The sequence below is a fragment of the Anolis carolinensis genome, chromosome X, assembly GCF_035594765.1.
Source record: "Anolis carolinensis isolate JA03-04 chromosome X, rAnoCar3.1.pri, whole genome shotgun sequence".
In the NCBI taxonomy this organism is placed as follows: domain Eukaryota; kingdom Metazoa; phylum Chordata; class Lepidosauria; order Squamata; family Dactyloidae; genus Anolis; species Anolis carolinensis.
Genome location: NC_085847.1, coordinates 7,720,963 through 7,732,186, shown reverse-complemented (window position 1 = coordinate 7,732,186; position 11,224 = coordinate 7,720,963). Strand labels below are relative to the sequence as shown.

The 11,224-nt window shown below is 40.8% G+C and overlaps 1 protein-coding gene across 1 annotated transcript in view; it reads left to right on the top strand.

Moving 5' to 3' along the window:
- The first annotated feature begins 8,189 nt into the window (after positions 1-8,189).
- The window catches only part of tbx5 (T-box transcription factor 5), a 76,877-nt gene continuing 73,842 nt past the window's right edge, over positions 8,190-11,224 (top strand). Inside the window, exon 1 of the mRNA XM_062958437.1 lies at positions 8,190-8,207. The gene's annotated coding sequence lies outside the window, so the exon portion shown is untranslated. The remainder of the gene's footprint in view (positions 8,208-11,224) is intronic.

The window sequence follows — 11,224 nt, the reverse complement described above, 5'->3', positions numbered from 1 at the left end:
ACTGTTCTATGGTCAACTTCAAGAAGTTGACCATGTTGGAAAACCTAGAAATTCTTACAGATGTCTTCCCTCAGACAAAACAATCGCAATCGATTTTTCACTTTCATGGATATCCTGTGCCCAAAGAATGCAGAGGGATAACTACAGGTTCAAAGCCCAAAGAAATAAATTTAGGGCTGGATCCCTATAGATTCAAGTTTAGGACCTCACCATTGGAGATGATCAGAAATGACGCCACACTTCTGTTTTATTCCATAGTGAAATAAATACATAAAGGAGGAGGAATACTTGTTGGGCCTCCATCCTTGTAGAAAATGACTGGACACAATGACCCCCCTATCCACAGATTTAATATCCATGGTTTTACTTATCCAGTCTAAAAAAATCCCCAGAAGTGTTTGTGAGCCTCTCTAAGTCCTCCAATAGTTTTTATGGTATGCTTCCAACCCACTTAAGATGTAGGGTTTCAGGTATCTATGGGGGCTCTTGGAATATTGACTCATACTACAGTAGAGTCTCACTTATCCAACATTCTGGATTATCCAACGCATTTTTGTAGTCAATGTTTTCAATATATCATGATATTTTGGTGCTAAATTTGTAAATACAGTAATTACTACATAGCATTAATGTGTAATGAACTACTTTTTCTGTCAAATTTGTTGTATAACATGATGTTTTGGTGCTTAATTTGTAAAATCATAACCTATTTTGATATTTAATAGGCTTTTTCTTAATCTCTCCTTATTATCCAACATATTCACTTATCCAACATTCTGCCGGCCCGTTTATGTTGGATAAGTGAGACTCTACTGTATATGGACGTTTTTCATATCCTGGTTTTTTGGCCAAACCTGGAGATGCATGGAAAGATTTGATGTCTATTTATTGACTGGCAAAGCAGCACTGATGTAAATCTCATTGATTCATTCAGTCAGTTCCACGGTGGTTGAGACTGGCAATATGATTCAACAGGCCCCATGGCTCAATGAGAGACTCAATGGGATCCTCATCCCAGCCCAACACTCTCCCGACTCTCAGACACAAATGACAGATATCTATTCCTTCTAGGACCTTGTCGCAGATAAAGATACTGCTGAACATGAGGGGAAAGGAAACCAAAAGGAAACCCCTTCGATCCTGTCCACTTGTGACAGCTAATCCAAGCTCACTGACAGCTCCTTGTGATGGACAACCTGACACATCCTTCTGCAGCAGGCTGGATGTGTGGCTGAAGCTGACTCTCAGCAGTACCTCTGGCTTGGTGTTCCCTCTGCAGTGACCTTGAGGAGCAGTTGTAGGCCTGGCCTTCACCACCAAAGCTGTCTTCTTTGACAGGGTGCGTGTCTACTGCTGCCCTGGGGTGGCCGTGAGAAGCCACTCTTTGACAGGGTTGACGGGGAAGACAGGACCTGTCAGACGCAGCGAGACATGCGGGCAGAAATTCAAGTCCTTGCGCTGGGCATCCTCGTTCCAAAATAGTCATTTGTTTTGGACATGAAGTTCTTGCTTATTTCCATTTGCTCCTGAATGAAGAGGCAAAGAGAAATCCTTGGGCTGATTCTGGGCCACAACTTGGCTATTTTCAACTGTGCATCTCCAGTAGTTCATGAAATATAACACTCGCCTCTTACTGTCTGGGGTTATGAACATCTTTTTATCCACAGCTGTATGGTTCAACATGTAGAGTCATATTTTTCCAGTTGTTTTGAACCCTAGCTGACTATTGGTCAAGCTGGCTGGGGTTTCTGGGAATTGAAGTTCAAAACAGGTAAACATTTGGGAATCACTGATTTAGACTATGTTTGCCCTAGCTCCCTGACACTGACCAGTATATTATTAGTAGTAGTAAAAGTAGTAGTATGTTATTGTTATGTGTATTTATATCCCTCTTCTTCTCTCCATAAGGAGACTCAACCTGGTGCCTTTCAGAAATGTTGAACTACAGTGGCCACCAGCCATAATCTGAAGGTCAGTGGGGATGGTGGGACCTGTAGTTGATGTTTCTAGCAAGCATTGACCTGGGCAAAGGTGTCTAGAGGGAGTCCCAAATGATAGTTCGTTACTCTTTTGCTATTTGAGACAAAGGACAAGGGCGGAGGAGTCATTCCAGGTGCAGTTCCTTCTCAAATTTGCCGTTGTTATCAATTCAGCCACTACACAGGTTCGACGAAGTGTGGACATGGATCTTCCAGCATGACTTCTTTTGGGAGCTTTTGTGTGTGTTTCTGATTGGTGCCTTGAAAGCCTTTTGAAAGTCTATTAGAAGACCTGAACCCTTTTCCTGCCATCGACTCATGACTCCCTGAAGGAACCTTACTTGGCCGCATATATTGAAAAATAAAAACGTCAGCGCAAGTTGTGAAGGGGCTGGGACACGGCGGAGCAGATCTGAGATCATTTTTTTGGACTGGGGATGCCAAATTCCAACGAAACCAGCAACTGGTTATTTTTTATAAACAGATTTTACAAGCCTTGGTTTTGCAGGCCTGCAAAAGTACGCGTCCATCTAGCTCAGTATTGCCTACACTAGGGAGAAGAAACCTTTGGCCTTCCAAAGGCTGATGCTATCTGACATAGCTCAATGCTATCCAGACAAGAGCTGGGCATGTGAATTAGAGTTCAAGGAAGGATATTAATTGCAATTTTAATTTTTGCGGATTTAATTATCCCCAGATTTGAAATATCTGGGGGTCCTCCAGTGTGATCATATGGTCAACTTTCTCCAGTCATGCTGGAGGATCTAGAGATTTCTAGGGATGACACTTTTCTAGGTTCTCCAATGCAATTCTGTGGTCAGTTTCCAGCAGAAGGTGACCATACAGTCATGCTGGAGAACTTAAAGATTTCTAGAGAGAAGCCTTCCTGATCCAGGAAACTCTGGGTCCTCCAATGCAATTCTATACAGAAGTTGACCAAGTCATGTTGGAAGGCACAGAAATTCCTAGAAAGGTGTTAAAAATAGAGCAGTTTCTTGGTGTCTTGTGCCCCTAATGTGATGGATTGACTGGGGTATCACCAAGAAAAGAGATTGGAGGAGTTTGACTTTTCTGGACTACACCTTCCAGCATCTATCTATGCTCTTAGGAGTTGCTGGGAGTTGTAGTCCATTTTCCCCCAAGCTAATATAGATCACAGGCCTGGCAAGTTTAGATGTTTCAGACTGCTTGCCTATTTCAGATCTTCATAAATGGCACCCATGTATTTCTCTTTCACGACAGTCTAGATCCCAGATGAGAGAACTCTTAAGTTTCGGAGTTTAACTTCTCCTCTCCCTTCCTTATTGTAACTTATAATGGTGATACAGTAGAGTCTCACTTATCCAACACTCGCTTATCCAACATTCTGGATTATCCAACGCATTTTTGTAGTCAATGTTTTCAATATATCGTGGTATTTTGGTGCTAAATTCATAAATACAGTAATCACTACATAGCATTACTGCATATTGAACTACTTTTTCTGTCAAATTTGTTGTATAACATGATGTTTTGGTGCTTAATTTGTAAAATCATAACCTAATTTGATGTTCAATAGGCTTTTCCTTAATCTCTCCTTATTATCCAACATATTCGCTTATCCAACATTCTGCCGGCCCGTTTACGTTGGATAAGCGAGACTCTACTGCACTTGTATATATGTGTATACTCTCAAACACATCATAGGAGTGGCCACCAGAAAGTTTTGCCCACAGATTCACCCAAAAAAGTGCAACAGAAAGTATGCTTCCCTGTGTCCGGGGCCTTTGTGTCTTGCAATTGCTTTGCATTTTTACCAGGAACGTTCTGAGCAGAGGTCATGGTTGTGACACAGTGAGCTTTGGCAAGAAGACATTTGGAGTTATTTAATCCCAGAATCTCCCCAGCTCTGGTTAACAAGGCCTCCATCTAGGATACCTAGCCCATTCGTCCCGTAAGCCTGCTCGAATTAGCTCTATTTGTCTATAATAGCAACCAAATGTCTTCAAATACTCTGAGCGCAGGTTGTATTTATTTTATTTTTTTACAGTGCTTCCAATAAGCCTTTTACATGTTCACTTTTGGCCTCTCCGAGTAACCCCTTCTTTAAAACCGGCTTAATTGACTTTACCAGACTTGGGCTATTTTTCATTCCTTCCTAGAGGGCTCATTACTCGAGATGGATGTTTATAAACCGAATGGCTTGTTCGCCTGCTGTTTTGCTTGCTGTGCAACGCTCTCTCTCACACACACATACACACCAATGGCTAGTAGGGTAAGGTAGTTATTATTTTCCACTTTTTAAAAAAACGTTGGCCCAAGTTATATGCTCCTAAAAGACCCAGACATCCTATACTCACAGTAATATGTGAACAAGCCCCTCTACGTCTAGGGAACTTCATTCTATGTGTAGAAATGTATAAAATTACATAGTCAGTTGTACACAAGGCTTCAATCCCATCTGCATTTACACACAGGTAAATCCCAATAACTTTAATGTGATTTACACTTGAGTGGATTGTACTTCTATTCTACTATGCACTGATTAATTTGTGTGTTTATTCCAACCCCCATTGTAAAAGAAATTACAATGCCATTCTGTACTTGTAACTCCCATTACATTCAATGGGACTTGAATGTAAACAGAATGTAAACTTACTCACTGTAAACAGAGCCCAAATATTGCCACATTACGCACTGTTTTGAAAATTGTACGCAAAATAGTTTTCTGGTTACAAAATAGTATTTCGAAGACTAAACCGAGATAGACATTAATGCTTAGATTTTTTTTTTCTCTCTCTCCACTGTATTGGGATATTATTATTATTATTATTATTATTATTATTATTATTATTATTATTATTATTATTATTATTATTATTAGTGTTGGGATCGCCCTGCTTGGAGCTGCCAGATGTGGCCGTAACACAGGCCAGGTGGGGAGCCTCTAATTGGAACGGAAGGGTTATTTACTTGCTCCTGCTAGGCCTTTCCATCTTGAAAGGTCTCCAGAAATGAGTTCCCCATAACATTTTCCAGGACACCGTTCGGCCCCTTTGCCAAAACTCGAGAGGATTCCTACCTTTCTAAATCATTTCCCATCCTTGGGGTTTCCCCTCCCACGTTCCCCCAAGAAGCCGGCCTCTTTCTCTGGTTGGCTTTGTTTGACTATTTTTTTTAAAAAAAGAATGAGGAATAATAGCAGATGGTAAGATGGATTGCAGAAGGCATTTGGAACAGGAAGGATGGAGGTGAAGACGAGATGGGTAACCCAAGCCCATAAACTCACGCGAGTTCATAAATCATAATGTTAGGGCAAGGCGGCAAATGGGATTCCACCAAAAATGGTCCAGGAATCACTCAATAGCAGAGAATTTGGGGGGATTGTTTTGAACTTTGACTTCTAGAAGGACCAGTATGGTCCCTAGAAAAAAGATGATAGGATTTGCAATTGATGAAACCATGAAAGGTACCTTAGAAGTCACTTGGTCCAATCTTCTGCTCAGTATAGGATCTGGAACTCAGGGCTCAAATCCATCACCCCCAACAGATTCGATTTGAGAAACAGATAACTCCCCACATGCTGCTGGACTGCAGCTCCCATCAACCCTAACCAACATTGAAGATGTAGTAGACCAATAGCAACTGATGTGCCCCCCATTTGCTCATCCTTGGTTCAATTACCATTGGCGATGTAGACCAACAACATCGGGAATGCCATCATTTGCCCATCCTTGGTTCAATTACCATTGGTGATGAAAACTAACAACATCTGAATGCCATCATTTGCCCATCCTTGGTTCAATTACTATTGGTGATGAAGACCAACAACATCAGGAATGCCATCATTTGCCCATCCTTGGTTCAATTTCCATTGGCGATGAAGACTAACAACATCTGAATGCCATCATTTGCCCATCCTTAGTTCAATTGCCATTGGCGAGGTAGACCAACAATATCTGGGGTGCCACCACTTGCCCATCCTTGGTTCAAATGCCTCCAGTGAAGGAACGTCTTACAACATTGTAAAGTCATTTGCTCCACTAGCAAATAACTATGACTGTTAGGAAGCGTCGCTCCATGTTTAGGCCAAAGCAGCTTCTAATCTTTCCTACTGGCGCAACGGAGAGCAGGTTTTCTGCAACATCTGCATGACAGGCCTTCCGATATCTGAGGACCATTATCTTGTATCCCCTTAATCTTCTCTTCTCTGCAGCTAAACATAGCTCTTTCGTCTGTTCCTCGTAGAACTTGGCTTTCAGGCATTTCATCATGCCCGGCCACCCTTCACTGGATACATTCCAGTTTATCAAGGGCCATCTTCAAGTGAAGTGCCCAGACCTGGATGCAGTGCCATGGGCCACAGCAAACAGCTTTCCATTCATGCCACGTCAAAACAGAGTATTCAGTACAAATCTAATGCTATTTTAACTACCTTTACGCCCAGCCATTTAAATTCTTAGCATATGCTTTGCCTTTTGCAAATATGTGATCCATTCAGAGCTCAGAGAAATGTCTTTTTCTAGACTACAATTGGCCAGCTTCCCCACCCAACATGACCATTCATCACCAAAAAATACCATAGTCCAGTAAATAACTTTATCATTGTTCAATGTGTTGTCGAAGGCTTTCATGGCCGGGATCACAGGGTTGTTGTATTTTTTCTGGGCTGTCTGGCCATGTTCCAGAAGCATTCTCTCCTGACGTTTCGCCCACGTCTATGGCAGGCATACTCAGAGGTTGTGAGGTATGGAGAAACTAAGCAAGGAGGTTTATATATATCTGTGGAAATTCCAGGGTGAGAGAAGAACTTTTGTCAGTTGGAGGCCAGTGTGAATGTTATAGTTAATCACCTTAATTATTGTTGTTATTGCAGTTGCAAGTGCCCAGCTGTAATTTTTTTTCCAGCCTCTAGATGGGACCAATGAAAGCTCAAATATTCAACCATTCACTATATAATAATAATAATAATAATAATAATAATAATAATAATAATAATAATAATTGCCCAGGAGCAAGCCATCAGAACAAATGCAATTAAGGCCAAGATCGAAAAATCAGCTGATGACCCAAAATGCAGACTGTGCAAGGAAGCTGACGAAACCATTGATCATACCCTCAGCTGCTGTAAGAAAATTGCACAGACAGACTACAAACAGAGGCACAACTGTGTGGCCCAAATGATCCATTGGAACTTATGCCTCAAGTACCACCTGCCAGCAGCAAAGAACTGGTGGGATCACAAACCAGCAAAGATTGTGGAAAATGAGTACGCAAAGATACTGTGGGACTTCTGAATCCAGACTGACAAAGTTCTGGAACACAACACACCAGACCTCACAGTTGTGGAAAAGAACAAGGTTTGGCTCATTGATGTCGCCACCCAGGTGACAGTCGCACTGACGAAAAACAACAGGAAAAACTCAGCCGCTCTCAGGACCTCAAGATTGAACTTCAAAGACTCTGGCAGAAACCAGTGCAGGTGGTCCCGGTGGTGATGGGCACACTGGGTGCCGTGCCAAAAGATCTCAGCTGGCGTTTGGAAACAATAGACATTGACAAAATTACGATCTGCCAGCTGCAAAAGGCCACCCTGCTGGGATCTGCGGGCATCATCCGAAAATACATCACACAGTCCTAGACACTTGGGAAGAGTTCGACTTGTGATTTTGTGATATGAAATCCAGCATATCTATCTTGTTTGCTGTGTCATAATAATAATAATAATAATAATAATAATAATAATAATAATAATAATAATAATAATAATAATAATAATAATGTTATTAACAGATTATTAAGAACATGATTATAGTAATGTTATTAACAGATCTGTTTATAGTGTTTTGTTTTTATGATTGCAATTTGGGCATTAAATTTTGCCAATTTTTTTGTAAGCCGCTCGAAGTCCCCTCGGGTGAGAAGGGCGGGGCATAAATGTTGTAAGTAAATAAATAAGAGGAAAGAGAGGGAGGGAGGGAAGGAAGTAAAGGGGAATAAAAGGTGAGAAGGGAAAGAGGAAAGGGAGGGAGGACGGAAGGAAGGAAGGAAGGAAGGAAGGAAGGAAGGAAGGAAGGAAGGAAGGAAGGAAGGAAGGAAGGCAGGAAGGCGAGGGAGAGAGAGAGCTTGGAAGGCGGAAGGCAAGGGAGTCATCCAGTGGGCGCCTCCCCTCCCCTCCCTCCGCCCGCCCAGCCCGAGGGAGGGGCTCCATCCCGGCGGCGGGGGACGCGGCGCTTCCTTCCCTGGCAGGTAAAGCCTATCTATCCCTTCTCTCGTTTGGGGGGGGGGGGGGTCTTTGATGCCAGGGAGGGCGGTGACGTGGCTCCCAAGGCTTCCGGGGTGGGGGTGGGGGCTCTTGCTTTTTCCCCGCCGTTGCTTTTGGACTCTAACCCCCAGCATCCCCACACCCCCAGCTATTCACCACGGAAGACAGTGACTCTATTGGTGTGACTATCAGGCAGGACTGAAGCCTCCTTTACCTGGAAACCTACTATCAATAGCCAATCATCTCCTTTACCTGAAAGCCTGATACCATTAACAATTATTATTATTATTATTATTATTATTATTATTATTATTATTATTATTATTGTATGACACAGCAAACAAGATAGATATGCTGGATTTCATTTCACAAAACCACAAGTCGAACCCTTCCCAAGTGTCTAGGACTGTGTGATGATTTTCGGATGATGCGCGCAGATCCCAGTAGGGTGGCCTTTTGCAGTTGGCAGATCGTAATTTTGTCAATGTCTATTGTTTCCAAATGCCGGCTGAGATCTTTTGCCACGGCACCCAATTATTATTATTATTATTATTATTATTATTATTATTATTATTATTATTATTATTATTATTATTGTATGACACAGCAAACAAGATAGATATGCTGGATTTCATTTCACAAAACCACAAGTCGAACTCTTCCCAAGTGTCTAGGACTGTGTGATGTATTTTCGGATGATGCGCGCAGATCCCAGTAGGGTGGCCTTTTGCAGCTGGCAGATCGTAATTTTGTCAATGTCTATTGTTTCCAAATGCCGGCTGAGATCTTTTGCCACGGCACCCTATTATTATTATTATTATTATTATTATTATTATTATTATTATTATTAATTACCCCGCTTTTATCTCAGGAACTAAGACCCAAATAGAGATAATTTTTTTGCACCTTTAAGACTAAGGACCTCATCACACTAGAGCTTGGGTCCACTTTAAATCCGCTTTGAAACAGGGCCTCAACAAACTACAAACCCCAGAATTCTGCAGGAGGCAGAAACCGGATTTAAAGTGGATTCATGCTCTAGTGTGAGCTCCTCATAGAATCATAGAATAGTAGAGTTGGAAGAGACCTCATGGGCCATCTAGTCCAACCCCCCCCCCCCCGCGCTAAGAAGCAGGAAATCGCATTCAAAGCACCCCCGACAGATGGCCATCCAGATAGGATCAGTTAGAGTCCCTAACTGCTAGCATACGTTTTTTTTCCAAGACTTAAATGGATGTTTTTTTTTATTATTTTATTTATTATGTAGAGGTGGAAAGAAGGAGAAGGAAAAGGAGGTGGAAAAGGAGAAGTAGAGATGGAAAAAGGAGGAAGTAGATGGAGATGATACAGAAGGAAAAGGAGATGGAGAAGAGAAGGAGAAGGGAGAAAGGAGGTGGAGATGGAGAAAGGAAGGAGAAGGAGTCCTCCTGGGGAGATATGGCAGCCTATAATAAAGATTATTATTATTATTATTATTATTATTATTATTATTATTATTATTATTGAGATGAAGATGAAGAAAGGAGGAGGAGATGGAAAAAGAGGAAGGAGGTGGAGATGGAGAAGAAGAAAGGAGAAGGAGGTGGAGATGGAAAAAGAAGGAGATGGAGTCCCCCTGGGGAGATATGGCAGCCTATAATAAAGAATAATAATAATAATAATAATAATAATAATAATAATAATAATAATAAAGATGAAGATGAAGAAAGGAGAAGGAGATGGAAAAGGAGGAAGGGGTGGAGATGGAGTCCCCCTGGGGAGATTATTATTATTATTATTATTATTATTATTATTATTATTATTATTATTATTATTATTATTATTCCCAAGTGTCTAGGACTGTGTGATTTATTATTATTATTATTATTATTATTATTATTATTATTATTATTATTATTTTATTGTATGACGCAGCAAACAAGATAGACATGCTGGATTTCGTATCACAAAATCACAAGTCGAACACTTCCCAAGTGTCTAGGACTGTGTGATGTATTTTCGGATGATGCACGCAGATCCCAGTAGGGTGGCCTTTTGCAGTTGGCAGATCGTAATTTTGTCAATGTCTATTATTATTATTATTATTATTATTATTATTATTATTATTATTATTATTATTATTGAGATGGAGAAAGGGATGGAGATGAGGATTACGATTAGGATGAAGGCTCCAAGATAGTATTTTCCAGTGCGTTTGAACTCGAAGGACAAGAGAGCCCCGTCCCACATAAACGGGCTTACTCTGCTGTAAAATCCAAGCAAATCTGTAGAAAGGCGCATTATTTGTCGGGTTATTTTCTTTAATTGGCGCAAAGCGCCTTTCCTTAACTTCTTCCCCTTGTTCCGACTTCTTTTCCTCCCAAACGTTTTGGGTTTGGGGGCCTGGGAGAGGTAACAATGCTTCTGTAACCGGGATACTCAAATAATAATAGAAACAACAACAATAACAACAACAGCAACAACCTGAACTTGTGGTCTCTTTTCAACACTCTGATTCCTCTTCTTCTTTTTCGTGAGTTGGAGGTTGGACTGGATGGTCCTTTGCTCTCTCCCAACTCCACGGTTATAATAATAATAATAATAATAATAATAATAATAATAATAATAATAATAATAATAATAATAATACAGATCCCACGTGTGATCCAATACAACAGCCAGCGGAGTGTCTTCTGTGGACTCATCTTATTGTGTTTCTAATAATAATAATAATAATAATAATAATAATAATAATAATAATAATAATAATAATAATAATAATAATATATGTGTTCCTGCATGCCAGGGGTTGGACTGGAAGCTCCTTGTGGTCTCTTCCAACTGTATAATTCTAATAGTGATAGCAATAATAACAATAATTTGTGTGCTTCTGTATGTGTCAAGGGTTGGACTGGATCATCCTTGTGGTCTCTTCTATTATTATTGTTAGTAGTAGTAGTAACAGTAGTAGTGTGTTTTTGCATGTCAGGGGTTGGGACTGGATAGTAATTGTGGTCTGTTC